Source organism: Saccoglossus kowalevskii, chromosome 6, assembly GCF_978046115.1.
Source record: "Saccoglossus kowalevskii chromosome 6, keSacKowa6.1, whole genome shotgun sequence".
In the NCBI taxonomy this organism is placed as follows: domain Eukaryota; kingdom Metazoa; phylum Hemichordata; class Enteropneusta; family Harrimaniidae; genus Saccoglossus; species Saccoglossus kowalevskii.
In genome coordinates, this window is record NC_140646.1 from 42,546,989 (window position 1) to 42,556,697 (window position 9,709).

The following is a 9,709-nucleotide window of genomic DNA, read 5'->3' on the forward strand; positions in this document are numbered from 1 at the left end:
GGCGATTGTTCTATTTAAAGAAATTGTTATTGTAAACATTGCATCTTGACATGAAGCAGGTATTGTGTGGAATATAAAGGGAACCCTGGTTTCAGTTAGGTGTATTTATATATTTATATATTGATAAGTTATTCATTTCTGTATACTGAGAATTCTCACTCTCTGCCTTGGCTTGTGTCGCTAATATGCATCTGGTTTGTTGGTATGGATTCAAATGATCGTTCGTTTTGAATCGACACAAATGGGAGTACGTGCTGGTGTTATTGAAAATAATAACCATTTTAAATCTTAGTAGTTAAGTCGTATAAGTAAGCAGCATTGGTTGCGATGATACATACTGCTGCTATATTGGGAGTCGCCTGGCTGCGATGATACATAATGCTGCTAAATGGAGTCACCTGGCTGCAATGATACATACTTCTGCTATATGGGGAGTCACCTGACTGCAATGATACATACTTCTGCTATATGGGGAGTCACCTGGCTGCAATGATACATACTTCTGCTATATGGGGAGTCACCTGACTGCAATGATACATACTTCTGCTATATGGGGAGTCACCTGACTGCAATGATACATACTTCTGCTATATGGCGAGTCACCTGACTGCAATGATACATAATGCTGCTGTATTGGGAGTCACCTAGCTGTGATGATACATAATGCTGCTAAATGGAGAGTCACCTGGCTGCAATGATACATACTTATGCTTTATGGGGAGTCACCTGGGTTTGATGATACTTACTGCTGCTATATTGGGAGTCACCTGGTTGCGATGAGGCACACCATAATACCCCGGTATAAGATAAGATAAACGATGTACTTTATTGTCATGTCCAGCATGAAATTCTTGTGTGCAAATTACAGTCGTAAATACAATAAATAAGTAAATAAATAAATGAATAAACAAACAATCAAATAATAGTTGAGCTCGTTCAACAATCTACTGTAATACTAGACGAATGAATTTTGTGAACGCGTTGTCCTACACTTCACTGATCTCAACCTTTTACGTGATGGTAACATACTGAAATGTCTGTGCAATGGATGGGAAGAGTCATTTTGTATACCTTTACTTTTTTGAATTGTAGCCCTCTTATATATTTCAAACAGAGTTAGTGTATTTACACCAAGTCTGCTACAATTTTGCAATCCGCTGCAATTTATCTTTTGAATTATTACTGCAGTTACCATACCAACACACTATTGAGAAAGAAATTACTGACTGAATTACAGCAGTAAAAAATGTATTTAGAACATCTTTAGAAATATCAATTTTCCCTAATTGTCTTAGAAAATACACTCTGGAATTGGCTTTTTTGAAAAGCAAATTAACATTACTGTCAAAATTAAACTTATTGTTTATAACTGTGCCCAAATATTTGTATTCCTCAACATTTTTCATTTCAATGTTATTAATAAATAAAGGCAAATGAGTGAAATCTCCTGAAATCAACCACCATTTCTTTGGTTTTCATGACATTCCATTCAAGTTTTTATTCATTCAAGTAATTGAATTCCACCAAGTAATTTTCAGTACACCAAGTAGAAAAATGTTCAACTTCTGCCCTAAAGTCATCATCTCTATTAACATACTAACTAACCAAAGCCGTATCATCTGCTTATTTAACTAGCTGTAATGCATTACTCTTGCATTGACAGTCGTATGTGTTGCAAGGTAAATAAAAATGGAGACAAAACACAACCTTGTGGTGCACCTGTATTTGTATGTACGATTATAGATTTTCTATTGTTTGTATAGTCATTAACCCACAGTATCAAGTTCTGGTTGACCTTCATGTTCAACAACTTTTGTATAAGAATACGTGGTTGTATGGTATGAAATGAAGGTGAAAAATCAATGAATAAAATCCTAACATAGTTTTTAACTGTCTGTGAGTTTAACTTCTCTACATGCTTCAATGTGTAAACTCCAGTAAACACAGTACGGCATCGTCTACACTTCTATTGGATGTGTAAGCAAATTGGTACTGGTCTACATATGGTTTAACCTGTTTTACTAGATGAATTTTCACAATTTTTTCCATACATTTCATAAGGATGGGCGTGAAAGCCACTGTTCTAAAATCATTATTAATGAGAGGTTTAGGCTTTTTGGTATAGAGATTATTTCTGATAATTTTGGTACTTTTCCACAATCTAGTGATTTCTGAAAAATTCTACATATGACGTGATGGCTCACAACATAATTTTAGCACCTTTGCCCTTAAACCATCAGGTCCTGTTGCATTCCCTATACAAATACTATTTAAAATTTTATAAACCTCATCAACTGTAATTTTAATATTATTATAACTAATGGGGAGTCACCTGGCTGCGATCATGCATATTGCTGCTATATGGAGAGTCACTTGGCTGTGATGATGCATAATGGTGCTATATGGGGAGTCACCTGTCTGCAAGGGTACATACTGCAGCTATATGGAGAGTCACCTGGTTGTGATGATACATACTGCTGCTATATGGGAAGTCACCTGGCTGCGATGATACATACTGCTGTTATATGGAGAGTCACCTGGCTGTGATGTTGCATACTGCTGCTGTATGGAGAGTCACCTGGATGTGATGATACATGTTGCTGCAATATGGAGGATTACTCGGCTGTGATGATGCATACTGCTGCTATATGGAGAGTTGTCTATCAGCAATAATACATACTGCTGCTGTATGATGAGGCATAGCATACTATCTGGGGAGTCACTTGGCAGCATTGATACATGTTGCTGCTCTGTGGTGGGTCACATGGCTGCGATGAGGCATATTATACTAAATGGGGAGTCACCTGGCTGCGATGATACATACTGCTGCTCTATGGAGAGTCGCCTGGCTGCGATGATACATACTGCTGCTATATGGGGAGTCAGTTGACTACAATGATGCATACTGCTTCTATATTGAGAGTCACCTGGCTACAATGATAACTACTGCGATATACATAATGCGATGATACATAATGCTGCTGAATGAAGGGTCGCATGGCTGCGATGGTGCACACTGCTGCTGTATTGAGAGTCACCTGGCTGCGATGATTGATACTGCTTCTATATGGTAGTCACTTGGCGGCAATGATACATACTACTGTTATATGGGGAGTCACTTAGCTGCGATGATACATAATGATGCTATATGGGGAGTCACCTGGTTGAGATGAGGGACGCCATACTATATGGGGAGTCACCTGGCTGCGATGCTACATACTGCTGCTATATGGGGGTCACTTGGCTGCGATGATGAATATTGCTGCTATATGAGAAATCACCTGTCTGTTATGATGCATACTGCTGTTATATTGGGAATCACCAGGCTGCGATGATACACACTGATGCTATATGGAGAGTCACCTGGTTGAGATGACACATACTGATGCTATATGGGGAGTCACCTGGTTGAGATGAGGAATACTGCTGCTATATCAAGAGTCACCTGGCTACAATGCTAACAACTGCTGCTATATACATAATGCAATGACACATAATGCTGCTAAATAGAGCGGCAGCCCAGAGCATTTTGATTAAACGAACGAGGTACCAATATCTGAACACATGAGGTACCAATATCTGAACACATGAGCATTCGTGGTGTAACCTAACATATGCAAATATGGATGTCTGCCGGGGACTACCTGCTGCGTGTGCGTGTGGCTAGATCAAACATTGGAGGTACCACATGAAACCAATTTCAAAAGAATGAGTACATCCCACAGAGCTCAGAATGGTCCCTACAAGACAAATTATTTGCTGCATAGAGCCTGCCAGACAGTCTCCAAATGTGGCCCCTATGCCTACTATCTTACTACTGATTGAGTAAATATGGAAACTACCAATATATTCCCAATGGGATCTAAAAATTTGGTCCACATCACACATTAGAGGTACCATGTAAAACCAACTATTGGCCTCTGCAGACATGTAACCCTCCCCCCCCCATTGGGTATCTCAAAATTGACTTGCGTTTAAACACGTAATGTACAGCTTTTTAATAATGATATTTAATTTAACAATTTATTGCCTTACATATAAATACACACCGATTAACAAGATAAAATAAAATAATTTGAACTGTGAGAATAAATGAATAAATAAATGGCTTAGCTAAAGAAAAGCTGGTCATCATACATCTGTTAGTACACACAAAACTTAAACTTTTGTCTATGAATATAATCCTTAATGTTTGTTGGATGCTCAGATTTCTGTTTCACTTTCTGAGTTATCACTTCAAAGTAGTTCAGAACTTGAATCATCAGCATCATCATGCTCTGTCTCTATATCTTGTTGGCCACTCTGACGATCTTCCACATTGTCATCCATTCGTTCAACTGCCTTGAAAGGATCATCTGGGATGGCAGGTCCTGAGAACCAGTCAGGGGCATAATATCCATTCTTGTCAGTCCACCCATATCAAGAGGGTCCAAACCATGTCCTGGATGTGGTCAGCATTTCCCCCACAGAATGCTAATGAAGTGGGCCCGTTGTAATTTGTTGTGCACATTCTTTGCACAGGGAGAGCACAGTCAATCTTCTTCACATTGGTCATTGAGGCTTCCTGAAATAGGATGTAGGTATGGATTAAAATCAATTTACATATGAGGGATTTAATTATTGGTTAATAACTGCAGATGAGTTGTCGTTGACAAAGTTTTATTAAATACAAGAAAACTAATGGTATGCAATTAGTAACTTAATTTAGATGTTGAGGCTCAAAGGTCTAAAATATCGCTACAAGGCAGTTATAAAGTACTTTCCCGTGAACGAAATATGAATCAACCCAAAGCTACAAGCATGCATGGCAAGACACTGTGTGCACCACACTGCAATCAGACATTTTAGTACACATTTTTATGTTCTGATTGGCTATTCGATCTTGATAGTTTATGAGTATCCATCATCACTCTTACTTGTTCATGTATAATGTCCCCATCTATCAAATTGGTGCTGGAAGAGGTTACATCTCCAAAACATGTTTTGATTAGCACATCTGCATAAGTGTATGTGGTTATGTTGATTGACCCCACCCAAAGATACCAGTTACCTGATTCTTGTTTCCAGTCATATGAAGCAGTTTTGCGTAGCTTGCTCCATTGACATCCTTGACATCACCCTTCATTCCATACAAAGAACAAATGAACTCTTCCGCTTTACGCTGGTCTGGTGCATCTTCAGAAGACAGCTTGCTAAAGAATTGGGTGAGCGTTCCTGTAGTGTTTTTCTGAAGAATTCTAGTGGCTTCACTTTACCCTTTCTGTAGAATGATGTGGTGAAGTCACAGCCTGTAAATGCGTGATGACCTGGCATTGCTGCAGCTAGTTCATTCTGCAATCACTCCAGGGCAGTGGCAATACTGCTGACATCAATATGTCGACGGTTATTTCCTGATCCACATTCCATAATAATACGATTGTATGATGTTTCGCTGTGACTTTCCAGGTGCCTTCCTAGCATTCCAATGAGAATAACAATGGCATCAGTTTCGGAGGCTCTGACCACTACATTTCTAGTAGCATTCACTGCATGGAAGGCGAGGAGAGTGTCAGATTCCTCATGACTCCCTTGGAGATGGACTGGATGCCAACTGTCATCTTGAAATCAAGCTCATTGAAAGCAAAACTGACACAGTTGCTACCATGTGAGACTATTAGAGTCTTCTTGGCTAGGATTGATCCATACTGGTCTTTTTGCCATTCTTTGAGAAGAAACATAGCCAACTGTTCTTTGAAAATCACATTTTGTAATAACTTCTGACAGCTCTGTCTGGGTGCTTGCTCTGGACCAGTAATGACGAAGTTGCGATCACCTGCTAGTTTCCTTTCACTCTCCTTCAGGGACATGGGCCGATAAGTATCAAACAATACATGAATCTCATTTCCGTGACTGGAACCAAACATATGCTAGAATAGTCCTGGCAAGGTGTCCATATGACGTTATGTTTCCAATGGCAGATAAGAAGGAGTGGATCAATAGTCCACCATCCATCAATGTCACATCGATGGATGGTAGTGGTGTTTCTATGAAACCGCCGTGTAGCTCCTCTAGTTACCTGAGCAACTTGCTCTTGTCTGTCTTAGGCCTGACCCATCCGAGTGTGTGATAAACAGTGAGTACTCTGTAATTGGAAAGGTCATGACGTGTCTGAGGTTGAAGTTCATCTTCTCTGAAATGATGACAAGTATGTAAATGAAGACATCTCTCAGACTTTCAGCTGGAGATTTTCCTCTGGTAATAGGACACCTTCTTCACGTTTTATTGTGCAAAATTTGACACTTTTTGTCTTTTGATGGGTTGCAGGAATCTTTGCTCATCTGCTGCACATTCCTTTTAAAACTTGACATGAAGTGTATGGCCAGCAACCAGGCTTCCAATCAAATACTCTTGTGTTTCCTTAGATGCGCTTTGTCTGTAGCTATGTTCAGGAGGCAAGCTGATGTTGATGCTGGTGAAGAGAAAGGGTCACACGATTCTGTTATTGCATTGATCAAAACATCCCTATGGCGACTGTCCTTCTCAATTCTGCTGGTCCGTAACTGAGTTGCAGGTTGCCTCTAGTCCTGCCATACTTCGCAGCTCTGTCACAGACATGCCTGATGAGTTGATGTGATGCACCATCTTCTTATTGCATTGTGTGAACAATGGAACCCTACAATTCCTCTCATGGGTGATGCCGCATCTCTATTTATGGTCTGTTCTAGCATCAAGTCAATTGCTGATCTGGCAAAATGTTTTCCAGTTCGTCTAATGGAGAAAGTCCCTGATTGTAGAACCATTCTACTCTGTGGTGCTACATTCATGAGCTGATTGAGAAAGAGCACACCCACAACAAGCATAGTTGGGCCGATGTAAACCAAAGAAGATGTCAATTATAGCTGGCAGTGTGGTGATGTAATCATCAACATTGTTCATGCACGCATGAGGTCTCTGTGAACTCGATTAATCATGAAGACATACATGCTCCAGTATTGGGCAGTTGTGCCAAGTTTTCCATTCATCATGTTCTTGAAGAACAGGTCATACTGCTCCATGTGGTCTTGGAAAAGTGGATGTGCATGGAGGAACTGTTCCTGGGCATTGACATATTGGGGAACATTTGTAAGCAGATCCTTGACAGCATCCTGTCTTTCCTCTGTAAGAGTTGACTTTAAGCTGTCATAAATCTTGTGCTCCATGGCAAGAGCCAGGATATCATGAATCCGGACACACCTATTGTAGTATTTACCATGAAGGAAACCCATCAGCGACCCTTCAGCCAATATCCCAGATTCTGTCAGCAGGTGCACCACTCATTGATGAATGTACCAATGGCGCCATAGAAGGCTAACTCCAAGTGGAAGTTTCCAAGCATAATGAGGAGTTTGTCAAATAGAGGAGCATCCAGTGATTGGATAGAGTATGCTTTCAGAGCTACAGCCAGGTCATATGTGACAATGCCATAGTTTTGGCCAGTCTCCATAGCCACGTTCATTGTCCTTCTCATGGTTTCATGGACAATCTTATTTCTGGTTGGTGATGCAGATATTGGATCCATATACCAGATTCTTTGTTGTGGCAATTTATCAGTGGTGTATTTTGAATGGAAGTCAGGAAATAGTGGTAAAGGCTTTGCAACTTCAGACTGGAGCAACCAGTAAAAATCAATGACACGTAGAGTTGGTACTTTCTCTGGATCCTGATTTTCATTTAGGAGTGACAAATTAAATCTAGTTTTCTGAAGCTGTTTGTAGTAAGGTACAATTTCACGTTCTTTCCCATTGAACTGTCGTCTGCTTCTCCCATCGCAGAGGCCAGTAACAATCGGCTCATCATTAACCAACTTGTTTGTGCTTGTAGCATCTTGCATGTTTTGGTAGCAGATTCCAACTGTAGCATGCAGTGTGCCCTTTCCATCAATGGGATCCATATTAACGTCATAGTTATCCCATGCAAGTCCTGTACCTTGGTTAGGATTCAATTCCATACCGGGAGTATCTCGATCATTTTCTTCAACCGAATATGCAAATTCAGTTTCTAACGCCTTGACCTCATCATAACTCAGGGAGTTTCCAAGACGTTTCAGGATACGTAAGATCAATTTGGAACCAATCAAAGTCCCAAGTCCCAGTCCAAGTATGGTGTGTTTCCATGGTCGCACAGCACCTCTTGATGTGTTGTACACAGCATCTGATGTCATGGCTTTAACTTTTCTATCCACTGCATCTCTGTTATCATTGCCAAAAGGTTCACGGAGGCCACAAAGGAGAGTTTTGTAAAACAGCAACATTTCTTCAGGTAGTTCAGGTGAGCATGCCTTGAGTGCTGCTACAGATGTTGGAGTCGGTGTTTTCCATTTGCGCATCGCCTGTATCACAGCTCGAAGATAAAGTGCTGCAGTTCGTATCACATGGAGGTGCTTTTCAACATGATTATGGAGGCTTGCTCTAGCATCACTTTCAGACATACGGGAACTGTACACAAAATTACCCTTCCGATGGTCATAGATAGATATAGAGATTTTCTCTCCAAATTTGTCCTCTATCTTTTTTATCAAAGCCTGCACTGTATAACTTTCAATATTTTCTTTTGTTCCTCCCACACTCAGAAATTCGGTCCTGTAAAATTCGAGAATTGAGGTGGAAAGCATTGCTCTACCATTGTCAATTACCTCCATCTCGATTAGATCTGATATTACTCCAAAGGTCGTTGCATGTAGACGTCTATTTGATGGGTCTACAGTCTTTGGTACAGCCTCGACTTCCTTGAAGAATTCACGACGGCAAGATTTGTGGTATTGGGCCTCTTTTGCTATAAGGTCAACTTCACTCATAACTAAAGCTTTTACTCGTTTATTTCTGCTTCTTGGAGCATCTGCAATTATAGCATCACCCATCTTTGGTAAGACAATCTGACGGTCTTCTGCTGTACAAGACAAAATATACAAGAGCCCCTCAATAAAGCCTTTTCATCTGATGGTAGCATTGAACTTCTGCATCGAGTCACTTTTTTTGGTGAAGGATGGTCACTTTGTAAAGCTGTTGATGGCCTTTTCACATCAGTAAAATGTCTGTAGCATTTCGATTGGTACCTTGCATTTTCAATTTCTTGCTTCAGATTGACTTTTGTAGTTATATCTCTGTAGCGATCTGACTTTAATAACAGTCCAAATTCTGCTGTTGTCTTGAATGTACCCCATGTTTTGCCCACAAATACTTTCAGTGGGTCACTTCCTTTTGGCTTGCAAATGATGCACACTAGATCAGCTGCTTCATAGGTGTTTGCTGCCTGAAATAAAACAAAGCTATGCGTAACATAGATGCATCAGTTTTGGTTGCTGAATTTCAATTGGAATGATACAGTTAGGTCCCAGGTGGATAACTGATTAATCATGACGGATGCACCAACAATAGTTACTTTATGATCATCATGGTTGGTAAGGCTGGCAAGATCAATTCCATTGGTATTAGTTGCTCCTGGGGATAGCAACACATTCAGATGTCCTGCTAGGTGAATTTTAACTGAAGTGAATAAATCAATGCATACCTGTTTCGATGTTTCTGGCAAATGAATGTTGTCATTGCCACATGTCTGTAGCCTGAAAAGGAATGACATAACTTTAGTATACCTCAAGTAAATTTTACACTGACAAAACAGTTTTAATATTGATTAAGTTTAAAAATAGGTTGGTGGATACCTGATTAAAGGCTTTTGAGTACTTATCATAGTC